This window comes from Larus michahellis, chromosome W (assembly GCF_964199755.1).
Source record: "Larus michahellis chromosome W, bLarMic1.1, whole genome shotgun sequence".
Classification (NCBI taxonomy): Eukaryota; Metazoa; Chordata; class Aves; order Charadriiformes; family Laridae; genus Larus; species Larus michahellis.
In genome coordinates, this window is record NC_133929.1 from 3068713 (window position 1) to 3091931 (window position 23219).

Sequence of the window (23219 nt, forward strand, 5' to 3'; positions counted from 1 at the left end):
GAGTCCTGGGGGACAACAGGATGACCATGAGCCAGCAATGTGCCCTCGTGGCCAAGAAGGCCAATGGCATCCTGGGGTGCATCAAGAAGAGTGTGGCCAGCAGGTGGAGGGAGGTCATCCTCCCCCTCTGCTCTGCCTTGGTGAGGCCACATCTGGGGTATCGTGTCCAGTTCTGGGCTCCCCGGTTCAAGAGGGACAGGGAACTGCTGGAGAGGGGACAGCAAAGGGCTACCAAGATGCTGAGGGGACTGGAACACCTCTCTTATGAAGAAAGGCTGAGGGACTTGGGTCTCTTCAGTCTGGAAAAAAGACAGCTGAGGGGGGACCTTATCAACGCTCATAAATACTGAAAGGGTGGGTGTCAGGAGGATGGGGCCAGGCTCTTCTCAGTGGTGCCCAGTGACAGGACAAGGGGTAACGGGCACAAACTTGAGCATAGGAAGTTCCATCCAGACATGAGGAGGCACTTCTTTACTTTGAGGGTGGCAGAGCCCTGGCACAGGCTGCCCAGAGAGGTGGTGGAGTCTCCATCTCTGGAGACATTCAAAACCCACCTGGATGCGTTCCTGTGCCACCTGCTCTAGGTGACCCTGCTCTGGCAGGGGGTTGGACTAGATGATCTCCAGAGGTCCCTTCCAACCCTATGATTCTATGATTCTGTGAAAGGACTTGCCATACATCATGGTGTGACTTACGTCTCAGGTGCAGGAATGGCAGTGACACACTTGGCTCACCCACAGCTTACAGCACCAGGTCTCTCCTGGCTGTAAGTACCCCAGGAGACCAGTTTGTCCAGTGCTGGCACAATGAGTCACTGCAGAACAAGGGCTCAGCAGGGTGGGGTGACCAGCCACCCGTGGCACAGGTGGATAGAAATTAGGCCACAGTAATCAAAGTTATTAATGTGTTGTGGTGGCATGCAGGTGCTGCCTGGGAACAGGGCTCCAGCGTGCAGGGCACAGCAGGATCAAATCCCTGCCCCATTCATCTCAGCTCTGCCTTTTGCTGAAGCCTGCAGAGACCCCAGGTTAAGGCAGCACTGCCACCACTTGCCCTGGATCAAGTAGCATTTGCTTCTGCTGCTGCTGGCCTGGGAGCATCGGCCTCACATGTTTGCCACTAATGTAGCTGAGTAGGACTCAGTCTCTTTTCCAATTTTTTACCCACCGTGGGGTACAATGCTACTGTGTGTGGACAGCCCTGCTCCATTGTCCTGTTGTGTTGTAGAGATGTCCCACATATAACAACACACCTCCTTTCCTTGCCCTTACACCATGTGTCTTCATAGCAGACCCTGGCACACCTTGTCTGGGCCAGACCCGTTCATATACACCAGAGTGTGGGAAGGTTTTTCAGCCCAGGCCCCATGAAGTATTTCCTTGGAGGACAGGGTGCCTTGACTCATGGGAGAAGGCAGGAGATGAGAAAGGCTCGCAGTGCTGCTCATGGAGCTCACTAAACCTAATGAGATTTTCAACAGCCAGGAGAAGCAATAAAAAGCTGTGATTGAATCGGCTGCAAGCAGCGGCACGACAGCGACTTTCATGCTGAACACAGTGCAGCTGCCTTCCCTCCCCACACTGACCTGCCTGGCCAGGGTCTGGCCAGGGCATGGGGACAAGGGAAGGGGCTGGGAAGTGCCCCCAGTCACAGGGAGTTCCCAATCTTGCTGGTGCACAGAGAGTTGATGCTCCGTTTTCCTGCCCCTTTGACACCTGCACAGAACATGACTGTCCCCTTGTGGCCTTGGCATCAGTGACTCCCAGGCGAAAGGCTCTGATGGACATCCAGAGCCTAGCATCCTCACCCTGCTTCTCTATGTCCCAGCACAGACAGGGGAAGCCAAAGGGGAAAGCAGCAGCTACAGGAGGTCAGGCACTCGTCTCGACTCTCCTCTCTGCCTGGAGGTGGCCATGTCCATGTTTCCTCTTGGGAATGGCCCTGGCCTGTGACCTCCTTTGAACCTGTCCTATTTGGCACAGGCCAAAACCATGTCAGGGAACCAACCAAGCAGTGTAGGTGATTACAAGGCCATGCTCAGGCTGAGGAGTTACTCAGACAAATGTAGCCTGAGTGACCACTGGCTAGAGGGTGGAGAGTCCCTTGCAGCACCTACCTCTTGCTCAAGCATCCGGGAAAATTAGCAGGGCTCCACAGTCTCTACTTGGGGGCAGGAGAGTAGAAGGGGCTGGGAGCATCTCTCTCACCCATGCTGCTGTAGCCAGGGTGGGATGCACCCTTCCAGAACAGAAGCTCAGAGCTCACAGGGGAATGGTTCTTCAGCTTGATGCATTGCTTTCCTCCAGAAGGTTTTCCTTTTGTCATCTCTGGGATGAGTAAGGAAGCCAGGGCAAGGCTGAGGATGTTGGTTTGTTCTGTAGGGTCTCTGGCAGGCACTGTGCTGAGCTATGCATGTCCTCACCAGTCTTTCCCTCCACATTGCTGTGCTGCTTCTGAGTTCTTCCCTGCAGCGATGCCAAGCCGTGCAGATCAAAGGGCAGCGATGAACCACAGGTGAAGGCTCTTCCCCAAAGCCATAGGCCAAGACCCACTGAGCACTGTTCCCTGCCCTGCTCTCCTGCAGCTGGCAGCATGAGTCACAGGGCTGCTCCCACCAGCTCAGCCGAGGACAGTCCTGGGCAGCACTCTGATGTGGTCCCGCTTGGCCCACCACTGCAGCTAGACCAGCTTCTTGGTGTCTCTGCTCCTGGCTCACATCTGGCGGAACCACAAGCACTTCAGGGACACTGCACTGTGTCTGGGGATTATTACTAATAGCCTGAAAACAGGCAGGAGATGGAGCAAGGCTGGAACAGCCTCCTGGTATGAGTGTGGAGCTGCTGAGAGCCCTAAGACCAGGTCAAGAGGGCAAGGAGCAGCCCTGTTGCCTGCTGGGCAGCCTTGAAGAATGGGAGCATGGCAGGTATTGGGAGATAAGCCATTCAGGAGATGGAGGTGGTAGCATTTCCCCTTCCTGTTTGGCATGAGGTGACTGGCTCCTGGTGACCAGTGAAGCTCCCTGCAGTGCTGGTTCATTGCGAGCATGTAGTTGTGCTCACATGGCTGCATGTCACGTCACTGTGGGTCACAGGTGGTGCAGGCATGGCCAGAGCTGCCTGTCCCTCCTTTTCAAAGGTGGTGGTTGGGGGTTTTTTATCAGTGTTGTCAATGTTTTTAAAATCACAGCCCACAAGGCTTCCAGCAGGGATGCACTCATCTGGGCTCAGGCATTGGCTGCTCAGTCCCCTGCCACCCTGTTGTGCACCCTGGCAGGGGCACCAGGGCTTGTTTGAGGAGAAGCAGAGCAGGGAGCTGAAATCACTGCCCACCGCTAAGAAATATGGATGGGATGTGGATGCTGCCTCCACAGCTGAGAAGCATTGACAGGAGCTAAGTGGTTAACTGAAATAAAAGCTCTCGAAACCAAAAGTAGTTTAGAGAGGAGATATTGCTTTATTCAACGTCGGGTGCTAGGGGGAAAACCCACAAATCTAGCACACCTCACCAGGGATATTCACCCAGTATTTATACACAAAAGATTCTCATAATTCCGCCTACCTAATACATAACTCCACCTAGGCTTACATATTCATTAGGATGACCCAATAGCCTTTTTGCACATGCAGATTAAATTTTGCTGTGTCGGCAAAACACTTCTGTGCAAGCGTGAGTGTCTCGGTGGTCATTTGGGTAAGGAGACCCTTCCTCACATTACCCTTTTAAGGTATTGAGTCATCTCAGGACAGTAGAAGTTTGCTGTAAGTTTGCCAACTTCTTGAGGATGATAAGGGTGTTCCTTGAAGTAGCCACAGCTCTGTCCTAATTGGTACAGGCGTACATACTTGATGCGTAAAAGAACCTCAAAGTGATTAACTACTTCTTGTTATCCCATCCTTGGTGATGAGCTACTTCTGTCTGTCTCCTCATTATCACTATCTGTAACATCAGCTCAGTGACTAAGCATTTCCTCACACAATAAGAAGGTTAGTAGGAAACAAACAACATTTTAGTTAGCATATGGTTATAAACAAAGCAGAGGCCTGTCTTTGGTAACAACAGGAGGCAGTGAGCAAATGCTACAAGGTGCTGTGATGATCCTGCTCATAGAAAATTAATGACACAACAAATATTTGCAGCCCTCCCGCTACAGACAGCCCTGCATTGGCCTTGCAGCTGGAGTGCCAGGGAGGGAACGAGGGGGAGGCAGCAACGTGCCTGCACAGCTGGGACCTTACCAGTCCCTGCTCACAGCTGGACAAGGGCTGCTGCAGCTTGCAGCCATGATGCTGGGCACTGAGCATGCACAGCCTTGCACTCTCTGAGCTCAGCAACACACAGCACACTGAGAAATGTAGTCCTGCTGCATCACCTGTACTGCATGCTGTTGAGCATAAGCAGGCTGCACATGAACCACTGGGGCTGGGACCTTCTTCCACATACTCTGGGCTCCTTGTACTGACCAGGCCTCCTAGCAGGTTGCAACAGACCCTGCTGTGCCCCCATCTCCTGTTTCCCATGGGGCAGAAGAGGGAGAGGTTTGTCAGAGACCTCATAAGCAGGGAGCTGGGGAACATGCAGGACAGGGACAGGTGGAAGGATCTACTGAGTGATGTGTGGTAATGTGGGAAAAGAGCAGAGGTGGTCAGGGGACAGGAGGCAAGAGGACACCTGGGACCAAGAGGCTGTACTCACATTCTGGGAGAGAGCACCAAAGGGAATCTTTTGAGTCAGTCAACGCTCCCCTGTCCTGCTCACCTCTGGGTCTGCACAGCCATTGCAGGCTGGAAAACCATCTTGCAACAAAGCTTTCTGCCTGTTCTGGCACAGCTTCACACACTCACTCCCTGCAGCCATCCCTGGATCCCCTTCAGCAGTAGCCATTAATGTTCCTGAGTGTTTGCAGAGAAGAAACCTCAGGTACAGATGGGCTCTTGCACATGGGTTCAGAAGAGGGGACTGCTCCAGGTCTGGCTCTGGGACTCTGAGCATGGTAAGCCTTTGGTCAGGGTGGGTTACTGTTGGCTGATCCCAACCAGAGCTGTGCTGCAATGACCCAGTGCCACAGGTGCTGGTGTGGAATAGAGGTGGGGATGAAGGAAGCACCAGGCTTTCTGTGTGGAAGCTCCCCTGTGCCCCTTGCTGCCCTGCATGCAGCCTGGCCACCCCATGGCCATGGTGTGCCCTGATCCTTACAGGACACCCCAGCCCCTGCACCTCTCCAGCACTGGCCTCTCTTCTTCCTGTTCTTCACCAGGGCTTGAAGAGCTTAATTCGGGGTTTGCTGCAGGCTCAGCCCAGCCTGGCTTTGCACCCAGCTGCCCAGAGTGTACCTGCCCACGCCACGGGAGGGATTTGGGGCACCAGGGACCTTTAGCCGTGTCTCAGCTCAACGCTGCTGTGCCAGGCAGGAACAGAGCAGGGTGGAAATAGCACAGTAGAGTTACCAGCACTGATGAGAGAAGGGACCGTAAATCCTGCAGCAGCAGCAATTTCCATAGTCAGGGCTGTCTCCAGGGCTTTAATTTATCCGTTACAACTTAATTGGATGTAAACTCAGTCACTTGCAAGCAGCAGGAGCCCTGAACATGCAGTGGTCCTGAGCTTCTCTCTGCAAGATGCCTCACCATGACTCCCCATCTCTGATGAGGTGCCTTGACCCTCAGGGGGCTGCTGCTCACATGCATTCAAGGGAAAGGGAGAAGGAATGTTTGTTCTCCTTCTGGTCCCAGCTGAGCTGGCTTTGCTCCTCTGAGCAGCTTCCTACACCACTGAGGAGCTGGAGATCACCGGGATGTGGGTGCAGCAGGGTGCTCAGATCTTGGGTACCAGGGCTGAGCCCGGGCAGTCAGGGAAGGCACCCACTGCCATCTGAGCAGCTGCAGCTGGCCATCATGGTAGAAAGGCAGAGCCTGCAACCTCCCATCCCCACACGCAGACACTGGTCTCCCCTCTCTTGCCCATCACAGGAGGCCCATGAAGCTTCTCCTGTCATTCTGTCAGGCCATTGTCAGCAGGAATGTGGCCTGCTGCAGAGCGTGGTTCCCCACGACTGCAGCAGCCTCCCTGGCACATGCCATCAGTCACCCTGGCAGGCAGAGGCACCGGGCTGGAGCAGCACTGGCAAGGAAAGGGACAGCTCAGACCCTTCAAGACAGAGACTGGCAGAGCCCTGTCCCCAGGCTCTGCCTCCCCACATGCAGGAAACTTGCCCTGCACAGACCTGCTCTCTTCTGTGGACCTGGAAGAGCAGAAATACCAGGCATTTCTAGGGGAGGCAGGGGACTGCTTCTACTATAAAGAAAACAGGCTCAGTTTCCCTGCTCTAGCCCACAGGGTTATTCTCCCCTCCTGGGACAAGTAAAAAAAACCAGGGCTCCTGGTCCCTGGTGTCTACACTGTATTTGGTGGCACCTGGAGCTGAACACTGGCCAAAAAATGCCATGTCAGGACACACTCCGTGTGGCTGCTTTTCCCAGCAGGGAAATCAGCTAGAGCAGTGCAGAGCATGTGGAGCCAGCCATACCGTACAGGGAAACAGCTGGAGCAAAGCAGTTGCGGGGCCCCACATCCACAACATCCATCCAGCCTGGTGATGGCTGTGAGGAGAGATCCGAGCCTGTACCAATGGGGCCCATCCTGGCAGCAGCTGATTGTATGGGGGAATTGGACCCATGACCACATATGGAGTGGGGCTGAATATATGGGGAGATCAGATCCCCACGCCTTTGGCCCATCTGCTCAGGGACTGGGTGCTATGGGGAGAGAGTCCTGCATCTACAAGGTGCATCCGGGCATGGCCCAGAGTAGGGGAGGTCATTCCTGTATCAGGTCATTCCTGTATCAGGAATAGTGTGGTGAGCCAGACTAGGGAAGTGATCATCCCCCTGTACTCGGCACTGGTGAGGCCCCACCTCGAGTACTGCGTTCAGTTTTGGGCCCCTCTGTACAAGAGGGACATTGAGGTGTTGGAGCGTGTCCAGAGAAGGGCTACAAAGCTGGTGAGGGGCCTGGAGGACAAACCTTATGAAGAACGACTGAGGGAGCTGGGGTTGTTTAGCCTGGAGAAGAGGAGGCTGAGGGGAGACCTTATCACCCTCTACAACTACCTGAAAGGAGGTTGTAGAGAGATGGGGGCTGACCTCTTCTCCCTGGTGACAAGTGATAGGACGAGGGGAAATGGGTTCAAGTTACGTCAGGGGAGGTTTAGATTAGATATTAGGAGACATTTTTTCACTGAAAGGGTTATTAAACATTGGAATAGGCTGCCCAGGGAGGTGGTGGATTCACCATCTCTGGAGGTGTTTAAAAAAAGGGTAGATGGGGCACTGAGGGACATGGTTTAGAAGTGGCTCTTGTCAGGGTAGGCTAAAGGTTGGACTTGATGATCTTAAAGGTCCCTTCCAACCTCAACGATTCTATGATTCTATTCTATGATTCTAGGTGTCCATGGGATCTGCCCAAGTCGTGCACGGGGAGCTCGGGGCCCCATAGCCTATGCAGGTGTGCACAGAGTTGGCAGCTCGGCACCCACGGACCCTCCACAGGGGCCGGAGCTGGTGCATGCGGACATCAGGGTGTGCAGGGTCTCTGCTGCCCGCCGGTGCGGGGGGACTCCGGCAGGGCTCGGCGGAGGCGGGTCCCAAGGAGTTAAGGGCTGTCACCGCCCCGGCTCCGCCCCGCCGGTGCCAGCGCTCGGAGCGGCGGAGGTGCAGCGCTGTACGGCGGAGGGAGTCGGGGTTCTGCCGCTCCGCTGCCGTGCGAAGAGCGCCGTGCGCCCCGCCGAGCCGCCCTCCCCGCGCCGCCGCCTCTACCGCTAACAACGGCCAGGGGGGAAGGGGAGCGGTGGCGCCCTGGGCACGGGGCTGCCCGGCCGCGCCGCGCCCGGGTGGGGATGTGAATGTTGCTGGGTGTGCTCAGCGGGACCGACATGGAGTGGGAGAAGATGCCGCGGCGGCCCGGGGAGGGCGAGGGGGAGGCGGCGGGGCCCTGGCCGGGCTGCGGGTGGCTGCGGCCCTCCTCGTACCGGGCGCTGCGCAGCGCTGACTCCACCCTGGCGCGCATTGACGACTTCTACTGCGAGAAGATCGGGGCCGGCTTCTTCTCCGAGGTCTTCAAGGTGTGCAGAGCAGGAGCGGGGATGGCGGTCCCTGAGGCATCCTGCCAGGTTTGGGCATCCCCCGGGGACCGCGGCCAGGCCCTCGGTGGGGTGCGGGGGGGGGGGTCTGGGCCCCCAGCCCTGGTAGCTGGGCGAGGTCGGGGGCGAGACGGTGCTGTACGGCGGGGACCTGAGGTGCCGGGGAGCCCCGTCCCCGCCGGGTGTGTTCCTCCATTCCTCTGTGGAGGGGAGCGCCGGCTACGTTTACAGCCCGGGAAGGCTGAGCGCACTGAAGCGCTGCGGCATGGGGGACTGGGGCGCCGGTGGGGTGGCAGGTATCCCAGCCCCGGGAACCCCTGTCAAAAGCCTGGAGCCCCATCCCCGCCAGGCCCAGGGTGTGCCTGTGGCAGGGGATGCAGGCAGTGTTTGCAGCCAGTCCGAGGTGGTTTCCAGCATTGCTGGGCCTGCTCCAGTAGATGCGTGGAGCACCTCACAGGAACCTCCCAAAGGTGACCAGGTCTGGGAGAGAGGTGTGATGCACGGGGTCTGGCCCCCAGCTGGGACCCTGGAGGTGCCTTTGTCCCCTGTCCTCTCTGGGACTGCCAGAGCAGGAAGGCCCATGTGTGGCCCACACCCTGGTTAGGGGTGCATGGGTGCTGGCGGGGAGCTTAGGGTCCCGACAGTGCAGCAGAGGTGTGTGGTGACGGTACCCTGCCAGCCCATGCACTACTGCCAGGGCACGATGCCACAGCTGCCTCTCCCTGTCCGAGGGAAGGTGTGTTGTTTTCATCCTTGGCATCACTCAAGGTGCCACAAGCCGCAAGTATTGCTCTTAAGTCATGCTTCTAGTGGCTTTGCCCACCTCAAAGAGCAGCTTTGGGCTCAGCAGGACCCTCACCACCTCCCATCACAGTTGCTGAGGTCCTGGGCAGCACTGTGCTGTGTCCTCTGTGTGGGACCGTGCTCCCATGTACAACATGTCTGAGTGGCCACATCCTAGCAGGAACCTGGAGTCCCTTCCCAGCCCTGGTGCCATTCCCCACTCAGTAAGGAGACCCCAAGACCCGGCTCCTCTGCAGCCATGGAAGAAGCATCCTGCGAGGGGCCATGGCAGGCATGCAGAGGAGTCCCTCTCCTCCATGCTCCCTCCTACCCCTGTGGAGCTGTGGCCTTTCTGCTGGCCAGGTCCACTGGCCGCTATTGATCTCTGGCATGGAGCACACAGCAGCACCTCAGAGCAGAGGGAGGAATTTAATAATGTCAGGTGTGGATACAGTTCTTTAATAATGGATGTTCCCATGTCTTGGTCAGGCCACGGTCTCTGCTTGCCTTGCTGATTCTGCTTCCCCAGACCCTGCAGGAGCTGCAAAATGCTCCTTCTCCCACCCATTGTTCATGTTCTTGTGGGGCCATTTGCATGTAGGATTTGGGGGAGTGGCAGAACTTGGGGGGGTGGGAGCAGGATTAGGTGGCAGGAGCCAATTTGTGTGCATGCCAGAGAGGAAGCAGGGGCAGGAAGGAGCCAGATAGGGCTTTGTGCTTGTGCGGTGGGTTCCAGAGAGGAGGCAGGGGCAGGAGGGGGCCAGATGGGGCTTTGTGCTCATGCAGTGGGTTAAGTCCAAGATCTCAGCAGGATGGTGGAGCAGGCCCAGGATCTGAGCAGGAGGTTGGCTGCCTGAGCTTGCGAGGAGGATGTAGCTTGGCAGGGCAGTGCAGGACCCATTTGCCTCCCGCCTCATTCCTGCTGTACTTTCCATGGCCATGGGCACTCATGTCTCCCTCCTCCATGTGGCTGCTGGGTCCTGCCTCATTCCAGCCTTAGCAGGCATGGGGGATGCAGAGGGGACCTGGACTCAGGTAGCTCAGCTCTGGTGCACAGCCAAGGCAGGGCCAGGCAGGGTGCTGGGGTACCAGCACAGGCATCTGACTGTGTTCCCAGCATTAAAGCCAAAGGGCTCAGCATCTGATCCCTGGTGTCCCAAGCTCACTCCTGGGTTGAGCCTTAGCCCACTCCAGCCAAGCACTTCTCTTGGGAAGGCTGTCCAGAGTGGACAGGAGACACCAGTGATGGAAAGGTGCCCTTTTCCATAGGGGCTGTTCCCTGCCAATCCCCCTCTGTGCTGTAGAGCTGGGTAGTTTCCCTCTGGAGCAGCTGGTTCCCATTGTCTTTCTTTGCGTGATTTCAGAGGTGCCAGGCCCACCCATTTTCTCAGGTACACGGATATTGCAGCGAGCTGCCTCTCCATCTCCGATAGACTGAGAAGATTGAGCCAGGTATCTTTGTGCCAGACGTTTTCTCTAGCCCTTAAACTGCTGTTTCATCTCTTCCCCAAATCTCTTTCTTACTTTCCTGTGTGCAGTCTGCAGCAGACATGGGGGCTGCAGGCAGTATCCTGGTTTCACTCTCCCAGGGGCTGTATCCACAGGTCTTCACTTATCCAGCTCTGCCCCTTATGCCCTGCTGTCAGACATCCTCCCAGAGATGCTGCTTCCCAGGGCTTCAGTGTGCTCAGTCCAGCGCCCCATTTCTATGGTGCTAGGGTGGGATTAGCAGCTCCCTGTGCTGCTGCCTGCCCGTCTCTGCTCACTTCCTTACCAATCTTTGAGATTTTGCATTTACTCCCAATTTATCAGTGCAACTAATGACACAACTCCCTCCCTCTTATCTGCTGCCCGTCATCAGTGGACCTTGCCTTGTTTTACAAAGGAGGGTGGAGTGGCATGACACAGACAGCACGAATGGGGAAACTAAGGCAGGTAGGGAGGAAGTGAATTTGCCAAGGTGAGCCAGCCACAATGAGGCCGGGAGCAGCCCTGGTTCTGCTGTCACCACTTGGGAGTCCTGGGTGCTGGAAACACATTGTGCTGACTAGCCCAGGACCCACTGGCACCTCTCCTGCGCTGTCACAGGGTGTGCTCCAGGCTTGCTGGTGAGGGCTGGTGATGCCCTGACACCATGGTGCAGCACCAGCACTGCCCTGGCTCCCGCTGTGTGAGAGCGCGGGAGGTGAGGACTGCTGATGCTCAAGTGTTTGTTAGGAGCAGGTGCTGCGTGCCCTGCTCCTTTTGCTTCCCTGGAGGAAGTCTGTCTTGACTGATTCTGCTTTTTCTGTGTGATAAGCAGGTTTTCCAGTCCAGCCTAGTAAAAGACCTGTTGCACTACTGGGATTCCTGCAGGCTCAGATGCAGCTGTCATGGGCAGCTATGGGATTACCAGTGGCGTTGCTAGCTCCCTTACCTGCCCTCCTGTCTTTCCCCACTGGGCTCCCCAGGGGTGAGGGGTGCAAGATGATGTCTCTGTGTGACTATGCCTTGCCTGCACCAAGCTGGGGCTAGAGTATGTGTGGTGAGTGGGGCAATATGTGAGCCTGGCCTGGGTGTGGGGTGCAGGGGGGGCTGGCTGCTGAGACCCCCCCGGGAGGGTGGGCAGGGGCTTTGCCCTGTGTCTAGACAGGAGTGCAGACTGCAGGGAAGGAGCAGGCCATCTGCTCGCTCTGATTAGCATGCTCTTTAAATAAGACTCTTATTTCCGCTGTTAAAAGAGCTCAGATCCCTTGTGCCCAGGCTGGGGCTGCAGCTAGCCCCACATGCTGGCAACAGATGGGATGGGGACCAACATGCTGCGGCACCCTGGCTTGACAGCGATACCCTCACGAGGCGCCCAACGTAGGGGCCGTGCAGGGTGCTGGGGGGCATCAGTGAGGGGCGAGGGCTCACCTGGCTCCTGGGTGGGGGCTGGCGGCTTGTGTCCGTCCTGTCCCCCCCTCAACTGCATCCAGGCACAGCTGCCAGGCCGAACTCAGCAAACTCAGCTCCGGGGTGAACTCAGCTCTGGGGAATGCACTGGGATTCCTGGGCACCATGCCAGAGTGTGGAGAGGTGAGGGGAAAGGCAGTCCTGCCTGGGGAGGCTCTGCTGCCGTTCCCTTCCCTGTATGGTGGTGGGGAAAGAAACCCCCTTAGCATGGGGCTGTGTCCTGCTTGGGGTCATGGCTTGCTCCCTCCTCTGCAGGAGAATGGCTGGATTGCTGGGCTGGTGCTAGCACCTGGCCTGACTGAGTAAACTGGCCAGTGCATGTGAGAGGCCAAAGGGAGCCTAGGGGAAGTGTAACCCCTTCCCTGCTGGCCTGGGCAGGGACTGGCCTTGAGCCACAGAGCATGCAGGGGAGACCATAGGACGGGGCCTCACAAACGAGCTCAGGGCGCTGGAAGCCCTTGAGGAGATCATGCCCCATGTGTGTGGGGCTGGGGCTGTCCTGGGAGCCCCTGGAGCCCTCCCTGCCCCTGGGGATGGAGTCCTGGAGCAGGGTGCCAGGGCACCGCTGTGCCGGCTGGGAGCTCCTGGGGTCCCAGGGAAAGGGCTTTCATCAGACTTTCCCTCCCCCAGGCTGCTTCTTCTCCAGGATTAAGGCATTAGATGTCCTTAGACAGTTCTGGTGCCTGGCAGCTGCTATTGCCAGCCAAACCAACCAAGCCAGTCCTGCCAGCCCTGTGCAGCATGGAAAGGCAGCACTGCCACTGGGTGAGCTGGTTTGGGAGTGCTGGGCTTTGTCGGGCAGCACTCAGCACCGGGGGCTTCACGGGGTTGGGGGGTCCTGCTGGCTTCTTCTGTGGGGCCATCAGTGGGGTGCTCCTGGGCAGGTTCTGGCCTGGGCTGGGGCTCTGCAGGGAGATGGAGGGGCCAAGGGAGACCCTGCCCACCCTGCTTTGGCCAGGCAGGTTCCCTCCTTAAAGCATGCACAGCTGGGCCAGGCTGGGAGCCCCATTTCTGTGACTGGTGCTGCCTCCATGTGCAGGGATGGGGCCGAGGGAAAGCAGGGATGGTGGAGATGCTGTGGGGGTGCCCCTTGCCTTGCCCACTGGTGCAGGTGTGGGCAGGGAGCCCCCAGGCACTGGGATGGAACTGACAGCAGTGCCAGGCGCTGCAAGTGATGGGGTGGGGTGAGCTAGGTGGTAGGCATGGGGAGGACCTGGGGCGCCATTAGATGGGGTGCCCTGGGTGCGTACAGGGCTGGAGGAGTGTGCTCCCTGCAACAAGGACTGCTCGTGTAGTGGGTTAAGTCCAACCCTGGGACAGGTTCTCTCTGAGCCCAGGCGCTTTGTCCAGTGCTCATCAAGGAAGATGCAGGCTGGGAGTCCTGGCTGTCTGCAGCTGGCCAGGAGGTGACATAGGTGTAACTGGAGCAGGGTGCCTGTGGGCAGGTGGCTGCTGAATTGTTCAGAGCCTCTCCATGAATTCAGTGAGCTGGTGGTGGCACAAAGGGGTTGGCCAGGCTATTGCCTCTTGCTTCCTGGAGGGCCCAGCACATCAGTCTCCCCCCTCCGTGATGGGGACAGGGGCCAAGCTGAGAGCAGGATGAGGGGCACTGGGGACCCTGCCTCCAGCCAGCCCCTGTATTTTCCCTGGGGAGGCAATCCTTGGGGCATGGGGCTGTGGGGCAGGCCAGGGGCTGGCACCAGCACAGCAGCTTCAACCAGCATCAACTAAAAAGGAGAAGAGCAGGGAGCTGACAGCAGCGTGGAGGAATGCCTGTGCCTCTGTGCGCGGCTCGGTGTGTGCTGGGGGGCAGCTGGGACCCACCAGGGTGTCTTCCCCCTCAGCTGCTGCTTCAGGGGGGTCTCATCCCACCACCAGCACTCGCTCAGGAGGGGACACCCAGCGCCGGCTCAGGCCCTTGGCACGGTGCTGGGGCAGGGGATCCTGTGTCCGTCCCTCGCCCTGCGCATGCCAGGGGCTGCCAGAGGACAGGGGTGTCCATGCTTGGCTGCGCTCCCAGCTGCTGTTCCTGGCGGGGGGGCCAGGTCCCCAGCTCACATGACATTGTTGGGCTGGGGACGGCTAAATATACAGCCACATCCAAGCATTGTGCCTCACAGGGCTGGGGTCATGCACCAGGGCATTGTTGGCTACCTCTGGGCCTGGTTTGGGGGTGATGTGCCCCCTCTATCCTCCACCCCATGCTGGTGGGGTCTGGCTGGGTGGTACTGACCTGAAAAAGCTCTCCCTGGTGCGCCCCAATCCTGCACCTGCCTGTCCTTACAGCGGGGTTGGGGTCACAGCTTGCAGGAGCTGCCATTGCTTCTCCGGGAGGGCTGGACAGTGTGTGTGTGGGGGGGACACCGTGACAAGCAGGATGCCCTGGGAAGGATAGGATTGTGCATCATTGGGCATTGGGGGTCCTTGGGTGCTGCTGTGCTAGGAGAGCCTTCCCTAACCCTAGCAGTCCCTGAGGTGCCCCATGTCTCGGGTGTGGGATGCTTAGCTCCAACCTCTAGGGCTGGGGGTGGGTGCTGGGTGCAGACTGGCATCTGGGGGACGCTGTGGAGACACGTGGGGCTCAACCACCCCTGCACCCCCTCCAGGTGCAGCACCGCCAGTCTGGCCAGATCATGGTGCTGAAGATGAACAAGCTGAGCAGCAACCGGAGCAACATGCTGCGGGAGGTACAGCTGATGAACCGCCTTTCGCACCCTAACATCCTCAGGTAGGGCCTGCTCCCCCACTGCCATCCCCAGTCAGAGCTGCTACTGGGGCTGGGCAAGCTCCTGGGGCTGGTCCCCGCTGCAGCCATCCTCAGGTCCCCTCTGCCTCACAGGTTCATGGGGGTGTGTGTGCACCAGGGACAGCTGCACGCACTGACAGAGGTGAGAGTGGGGCAACAGCCACAAGTCTTGGGGTTCCTGTGGGCAGGGCCTGGGGAGGGGATGGCAATGGCTATGGGGACACTTTCTTGGTCAGTGGCACATGTGCAGGGCAAGGTCTGCTGGGGGGCTGTGCCATTGGGTGGTTGGAGGATGCATTGGGGTGAGAGATGAGGATCCAGCTTTATGTGAGGGGGGGGTGGTGCAGTGATGCAATGACCCGGCTCTTCCTATCAGTACATCAACAGTGGTAACCTGGAGCAGCTACTGGACAGCCCTGCGCCCCTCTCCTGGTCCATGCGTGTCAAGCTGGCCCTCGATATCGCCCGTGGCCTGCACTACCTGCACTCCAAGGGCATCTTCCACCGTGACCTCACCTCCAAGGTATGGGGCATTCTGCTGCCCTTGTTGTCCTGTACCCATGTTGCTGCCCGGGCACAGCTGACTGGGGAGCAGGAGGCTGTACTGTGCTGGGGCATCCCAGGAGCAGTGGCTGGTGAGGCAGGGCTGGTGTGATGGTGTGACAGGAGTCCTCCTGTGCCCCCAGAACTGCTTGGTGCGCTGTGAAGCCAACAGCTACGTGGCTGTGGTGGGTGACTTCGGCTTGGCAGAGAAGATCCCTGCCTACAGGTGTGTGGTCAGTGTCCACCCGTCCATCCCCGTCCTTGGAGTGAGGGGTTTACAGCCCACTTAGAGCAGGAGCTGGGGAGGGATGGACATTTGGGGTAAACTAGAAGGGCAGGGATGGGGGACAGTGGGGGTGCTCCCCCGCGGTGGGACAGATGGACGCATTTGGGGCTGGCTAGGAGGGTATGCAGAAGGGGATGGTGTGGGTGGGGAAACATGAGTTCATGGGGTGCATGGAGGAGGGTTAGCCCAGGAAGGGGGATGGAGATGGCAATTCGGGCTGCCCCAGCGGGAGGATGGGAGGTGGGACAGGGGCAGGGGCTTGCAGGCAGCCCCTGACATCCTGCCATTTTCCCCAGCGAGGGCAGCGAGGAGCCACTGGCCGTGGTGGGCTCCCCATACTGGATGGCACCGGAGGTGCTGCGAGGGGAGATCTACAATGAGAAGGTGATGCACTGTGTCTGCTGCGTGCAGGGCTTTACCCAGGCTTGTGCTGCTGGCGGTTTGCAGGATTTGCAGCCCTGAGGGCGGTGGGGCACACAGAGGAAAGAAACTGGACATCCCTCAGGAGCAAGGTGGCAGGGCCCCTGGTGTGGCTCTGCTGGGAGGAGGGGCGCTGTGAGTTTACAGAAGGGTGGGCACATCACCTCGGGGCTGCAGGGCTCCCCCCCAGTGACTCCCTGCTCTCTGCAGGCCGATGTGTTCGCATACGGCATCATCCTGTGTGAGACCATTGCTCGCATCCCCGCTGACCCCGACTACCTGCCCCGCACCGAGGTGACTCCCTGGGATGGGAATGGGGAGGGAGGGCAGCAGGCAGCAGCACCGCGGCTGGGGCTGCTTCACCAAACTAGGGGGACCATCCTCCTGCACGGGGCAGAGCCCCATGTGCAGGAGCTGCCTCATGTCTCGGGACAGGCGTGCTGTGTCCCAAATGTCTCCTGGCAGCAGGTGCTGCTGCCTGAGGAGGGATGCTCTCTGATGATTTGTCTTCGCCCAGAGTCAGCCCGGGTGGGAGAAGGGGATGGTTGGATTCAGAAAGAGAGCAGGAGGGATCTGTGTCCCAGCATCCCCCAGCCTTGACCCAACTTAGGGTGCTGCCAGGTCTGCAGCCCTGGGTGACATGCAGTCAGTGCAGCAGGTGGGGGAGGCCAAGCCACCCTGGGTCCCCTGGGCTATGTGGTGCCCTGGGGGACCTGGCCTCACTCTTCCTCCTTTCCCTGGTGCAGGATTTTGGCCTGGACGTCACCACTTTTGGCACCATGGTGGGAATTGACTGCCCAGCAGCCTTCCTCCAGCTCGCTTTCCACTGCTGCAGTGTGAGCCTCCCATCTCTGCTGCCAGGGCAACTGGTCAGGCAACCTTGCCTGTGCAGGGGGAGAGGCAGGGAGCTGCCTTTGCTGGGCAGGGCTCCCTGGGGTGCTGGGAGGACTGCAGACCTCACAGGGAACCCTTCCTACCCGCAGATGGAGCCCACCTCCCGCCCCTCGTTCCTGGAAATCACGCAGTGGCTGGAGGGTGTCCTGCAGCACCAGCCAGGCACTGAGGGCACTGGGGCCACCCTCTTTGGCAGCGGGGAGAGCCTGCCCATGCCTGGGACGTCGGCCACACTCAATGGTATGTGGGCACCCCAAGGACAGGCAATAGGGGTGTGCAAGGAGGGGGGCTGTGGGGTGTCCCATCCTACCTCAGCAGCCATCAGGGAAGGAGACAGGGGTTGCACGAGGTCTGCAGGATGGAGCTGATTGCTGTTTTCCCCCCTGGGGTGCACCTCTGGGTTATTGGGTGCCCAGCACCCCGTGGCACCCTGTTCCAGTAGCTGCACTGGTGATCAGCTCCTGTGCCTGTGCCCAGGGGTAGCCGGGAGGGCAGCCGACCGCACTGAGCAGTTGCCCCTGCACAAGCTGGGGATGCAACACCTGCATCTGGACCAGCGCTAGTCCTGCAGCCAGTCTGACGTGTTCCCCCCCAAAATTGCCTGCTCTGCTCTGGCCACTGGAGCCTTACAGTGGGGCCAGGACCAAGGAGACACTGCCCCGCATCAACCCCTTCTCCCAGCACAAGGACCTGAACGGAGGGAAGACACACCAAGCAAGTCGGTCATCTCGCTCACCTTTGACCTTCCACCCCCCAGCCCCGCTTCAACTCAGCACCCCCATGACACCCAAGCCTTCGATGGAGGTGTAGTGTGACTTCTTAACCCCTGCTGCCGGCCCCTGCAAGTGCTACTTGCTGCCTGCCTCCCCTGAGCTGCCCTGCCGAGGGGGCCTGGTGCTGGACATAGGGTCCCCCTGTCCCACTGCTAACCCCCAGCCCCCTGTCCTCCTCCTCCCTCTGGCTTGGGGACAAGCCTCACCCCCCAGACCTGGTGCAGAGGAGCAGATGGACTGTGGTCCTGACAGCCCCAAGCTGCTGCATCTTCCCCTGCCACCCCCAACAGCAACTTCATCCACATGGCAGCCTTGGGCACCCAAACCTGGCATCCAGAATCACAAGCCCCCAACGGGCTACTATTCAACAACAACCACGTGGTGGTGAACAAACCCCTGGCTTGGGGCAGCGGGCTGGAGCATGGCTTCTCCGAGCTCAGCATCCCTTGCATGGCAGACTGGAGCAGATGGAGCATGCAGCCATGCTGCCCAGGCATGGCTCCAGCACCGTGCTGGAGCAGGATGAGGTGCCACCCTGCCCCAGCTGCTGCTAGGTGCCTTCAGCTTTGCCTCTGTCTGCTACCAGCTGGCACCCAGCCTGCCCCACTACCAGAACCTCAACTGCAAGGCTAAGAGCCTCTTCTACCACAACCAAGGCCGCCACCAGAAAGCCCCAGGGCCAGTGCTGGCAGAGCCCAGTCTGAAGCTGCCAGAGACACAGTCCTAGTGCCTGGGATCCCTGTGGAGCAGGGCTGGGTCTGGCTGCCCCTCGGACTCCCCCGCAGCCACAGCACTGGGCAGGTGCAGGAGCCCAGCATGTCCCTGTGGTCTGTCTTTACTCTCTTGGCTTCTGGTGGCCATGGTGCCCTATGCCATGGCCACCATGGTACTGCTAAGGCACCTGTTCCACTGGGATTGGCCTCAGGGGTCTGCGGGGAGCCCCCAGGGGCAGGCTGGGTCCCTGACAGAGACTGAAATGCAATAGCACCCCTGCCCTGGGCATACTCCAGCGCTGCCCTGGGCAGCAGGGCTGGTCCTCCACAGGGCCCCCAGGGCTCAAGCCCTGGATACAGGACCCCCCCTTCCCCAAAGGCTCACCCCTCCACGAGCTCTTGCCAAGGGGTGTGCAATGAGCCGGGAGCCCCCCATGGCCCCCCCAGGCCATGGGATGAGCGGGGCTGGGCTGGGGGCAGAGGTGTCAGTGTGTGTATGTGTGTGTTGGGGGAACCTGTGGGGCTGGTGGGTGTCCCCATGCTTCCTCACAAGCGTGGGAAGAGCACCCTGTCCCTGACATGGGGAGAAGCATGCAGGGGGCTGGGAGAGGGGTGATGCCCGTGGGGCAGTGCCCAGGGAAGATTGCCAGCGCTGGGGTTGCCCCCTGCCCACCCAGTGTGGGGGCTGGGTGCTGAGCCAGTATGGTGCCCCGTGTCCCCCTGGCACACAGGGTCAGGAGTGGGGTGCTGGCAGAGGGGCCAGGGCCCCATCCTGCCCAGCATCCCACCCCAAAGCCTCCCAGGCAGCTGGGGGAAAGGGGCCGGTGGACAGCATGGACAGGCTGCCTGGCCCCTGGCAAGGGTGGGAGCTGGTTTTCCTCCCTCCCCAAAATGCACTGGTGAATGCAAAACTCTTATGGGTTTTTTTATTATTATTAATAATAATAATTGCTAGTAATATTGTCATGGTTTGGGCCAGGCTGGCCACTGAAACAAACAACGGATGCTGTCTTTTACTTCTCTCCCCTTCAGCTTATTTAAAGTGTTCAATAAAAACTGAATGTCCCAGTGACCCAGGCTGCCACTTCTGTCTCTTGGATGCATGTTGGATGGGGTGGCATGGACTTGCCCAAGGGCTTCTGAGGTCCCCCCTCAGGGACCACGAGCCAGCCTGGCTCAGCCCCAGGTCTTAACAGCTCCAAAGTGATCATTTCAGTTGAAACAGCTTCAGTCAGATTCCCATTTATTATTTAGGTTTATGCCCCCAAGTCCATTTGTGGTGGTACACAAGAAAGTAAAGAGCAGACAAGCTGTGTCTCTTTATTGCTACAAAGTGGATTCAGCCAGCAGACAAGACAGAGTAACATGTGCCACCTCCAAAACACCTGCCTTTAACACCCTTTTGCTCTTCAAGCAAGCTCATTCACATCGCAATTAATCAACTATATATGGCAAACACGACCCCATAATAAACTGACAGCATCTTCGCCTGGTTGAACATGACTTCCTCTGCTCTTGCCTGGATGCAGCATTACATCAGGGCTTTTTTTTGCTTAATATGTGCATGTGCACATGTGTAATAACTATTTAAAGTCATGATGATTTGTCTTGCAAAGCGTCAGTCTGTTGTAAGTCCTGGAGTTGCTTTTGCTTTTGAAAGACACCATCACATAGTAGCCCTAAAGGTCACTGCTCTACTTCCTAATTAGCAAAAAAACCCCAACTGCCAGCACAGGCGCCAGCCAGTTCAAGTGCAGCTTCTCTCCTTTGCCAACTTTGCAACCAGCTGAAACCATGACAGTTGCCTGAAAGCCAGGGGCCAAGCTGCTCCCAATATGAGGCCAGAGAGAAAGTCCCTGCTGTGGGGAAGGGACCTGGCTGGGTGTGGGGCTGTGCTATCCCCTGCTCCTGTGTCCTTGCATACCTGCACCACAGCTCACTCCATGCTGGGGCTGTTGCATGGCTGCAGCACTGAGCATCAGGGCTCCCTCCACTCTGCAGCCAGGAGAAGAGGGGGTTTTGTCAAGAGGCTGTGCCACCAGGTACCTTTCATAAAGGGAACGGTCCACCCAGAACCAGGCATCTAAGACCGCCTCACCATCCAGATCCCCTTCCTCCAGCCAGCCATAGTCATACCAGGGGAAGCTGCTCTTCTGCAGCCCAATCCAGTACGGGATGTCTGCATTCTTCAGGAAGGTCTGGAGAAGGGGGAAAAGGGCCTTTTCGTGTCTTTTCCACGGTGTCTACAGACTGCGGTGTCTGCGGGGGGTGACCATCTCCCCAAGGAGCCAGAGCTCCATGGGGCAGGACAGCTGAGCAGCCCCGATGCCCCGCTCCAGCCTGGGCAGCATCCAGGGGTGCCAGAACCTCTCCATCCCACATCCACTACCAGCCATGTACTCCAGTGATTGGCCTTGCACCCTCCGATGTTTTGGCAGGGTGCTGGCCCACCTGGGGACCCCAGGGCTGGATGCACCAGTTCCTGCCCTCAGCTCCCCCAGTACCCTACCAGCACGGTTCAGCAACTCCAGGATTTGGTGACTAGGAGCTGAGAATATTTCTTCTCACACTCATCTCTGCTGTCCTCCCATGTCTTCTTCTCCAATGAGATGAAGAGGCACTTGCCCCTGTACAGCAGCCAGCCTGAGGGACAGCAGTCTGGGGGCAGGGGCACAGCTCAGGTACTTGCTCAGCCACAGATGCCTGGGGAGGCCCAGCCTGGACTAGGAACAGCCCCCGCATCTCCCCAGCAGACACTGTAGGCTCAGCCTCTGCCCAGGCATAGCTTCAGCCTTTGGACCACCCCATCCCCATCATGTGTCTAAAAAGCCAGTGCCCGTGCCTCGGCACTGCATCTGCTGAGGAGTGCTGGGGTCCCCTGGAGTACCCCATCCCTGGTCCACCATTGCCCTACCTATAGTCGTGCAGGAGCGCAGTATGGCCACAGTGCTCTCACTGTTGTTGAGCTTCCCCTGCACCTCCTGCATCTCCCTCTCCATCTTAGAATCTTCATGGTTGGAAAGGACCTTTGAGATCATCGAGTCCAACCATACACACACACAGAAAAACGCAAAAACCCAAAAAACCACAACCAACAATGTCTGCCCTTCAGAGCACGCCCTGAAGTGCCACATCTAGATGTTTCTTAAACACCTCTAGGGATGGTGACTGTCCTGGTTCTGGCGGGGATAGGGTTAATTTTTCCTGGTATTCCATGCCATGTGAGCCATGCCCACCCTGAGCTGCCGGGGGAGGGGGCAGGAAGTCGCCGCTTGGAGCGGGCTGGGGCGTCCCGGTCCGGTCGGGGAGCGGCGGGGAGCGGCGGTTCCGTAATCGTGTTTGTATATTCCTCTGTCCGTGTTATTGTTGTTGTTTGCTTGTTCCCTTTGCTGTTCTGTTAAACTGCCTTTGTCTCAACCCAAGAGTCTTGCCTTTTTCTTCTGATTCTTCCTGTATTAGCAAGGCCCGAGCGAGCGGCACGTGGTTCTTTGTTGCCGTCTGAGGCCAAACCACGACAGTCCTTTTTGGCGCCCAACATGGGGCTCGAAGGGTTGAGATAACGACAGAATCCAACTAGAGCTTGGAAAAACGAATTTGTTGTGTGCATTTATTGTATTAGGCAAATAGTGGCTGGTCACCATGTTGCTTGGTTTGTTCTCATGGCTGGGTTATGTAAATTCCTATATGGCTTATGTACTCCCCACGATGATGTTTGTTACTTCTGGGAGAGGGATGAGGATTATCATTTTGTTCTCTTGTGCGATATCGGCTTATGAGATGATAACATCACTTGTTAGACAGTTACTTTGGGGCTTTTATGTGGTATTGCTGTCCTGTCCGTACCTTGGGCACCGTCTCTCAGAATTTATTAATAATCACACCCAGTCTGTGGGGGAAACAGGGGGGGACACTTTCCCCAGCTCCTTTGCCTCCCTTTTCTCCTTCGGGTCAGGTATGGCAGCTTTTGAGAATTTTGAATATCCTTGGGATACTCAAACCAGCCTGGTCCTATTCTTATGTCTCCTGAATGCGTTCCAGGTCTTGTTTAGGGTTAAGCGACTATTTAAGACTACCACCCGGAGATCTGCCCCAAGGCTGGATAGTCAGGGGTGGCACGGCATGTGGGAGAGCATGGGCAGGTACCTAGAGAACTTCTCACCTCCAATGGTCTGGGACTTCACCCCTGAACAATTACAGGACCCTGATAAAGCGGTAGAATATCTGAAGGGGAAATGCTGTGACTATTCTAGAGAGGCACAACTCACCGCATTGTGCTGGGCCCTGGCCAGTATCTACCAGGCACTGCTCAGTGTTACGCAGCACCCTCAGGGGAAAGAGATGGAAACCAGACCAGCAGCCACTGCGGCTACTGCAACCCCTGTGACAGCCGCTGCAGCTACTCCAACTCCTGCAGCAGCCACTGCCGCTGAACCAGGGAACCAACCCGTGCCAGTATCAGTTGCCCCCATACAGAAGGAGAAGTACACAAAGAAATCAGTTCGCTTAGTAAGAGATGATGATGAACCAGGGTCATCACGAGAGCAGGAGGAAGAGGCAGAACCAGAGATAATTACTCGATCCCTATCCTTGAGTGAGCTGCGGGATATGCGAAAAGATTTTAGCCGACTTTCAGGCGAGCACATTGTCACCTGGCTGCTCCGGTGCTGGGATAACGGGGCCAGTAGCCCGGAATTAGAGGGTAGGGAAGCCAGGCAGCTGGGATCCCTGTCTAGGGAAGGGGGCATTGACAAGGCAATTGGGAAGAAGACCCAAGCCCTCAGCCTCTGGAGGCGACTCCTGTCAGGCGTGAGGGAGAGGTACCCCTTCAGTGAGGATGTTGTATGCCACCCAAGCAAGTGGACTACCATGGAGAGAGGTATCCAGGACCTGAGAGAATTAGCCGTGCGGGAGATGATTTATTATGACCTGGACAATGCACAGTTACCCACAGACCCCGATGAGGTGCAGTGCACAAGGCCCGTGTGGCGGAAGT

General features: G+C 58.0%; 1 pseudogene; it reads left to right on the forward strand.

The window, feature by feature from the left end:
• The first annotated feature begins 7711 nt into the window (after positions 1-7711).
• On the forward strand, positions 7712-19287 carry LOC141735596 (dual specificity testis-specific protein kinase 1-like; annotated as a pseudogene).
• The last annotated feature ends 3932 nt before the right edge of the window (positions 19288-23219 follow it).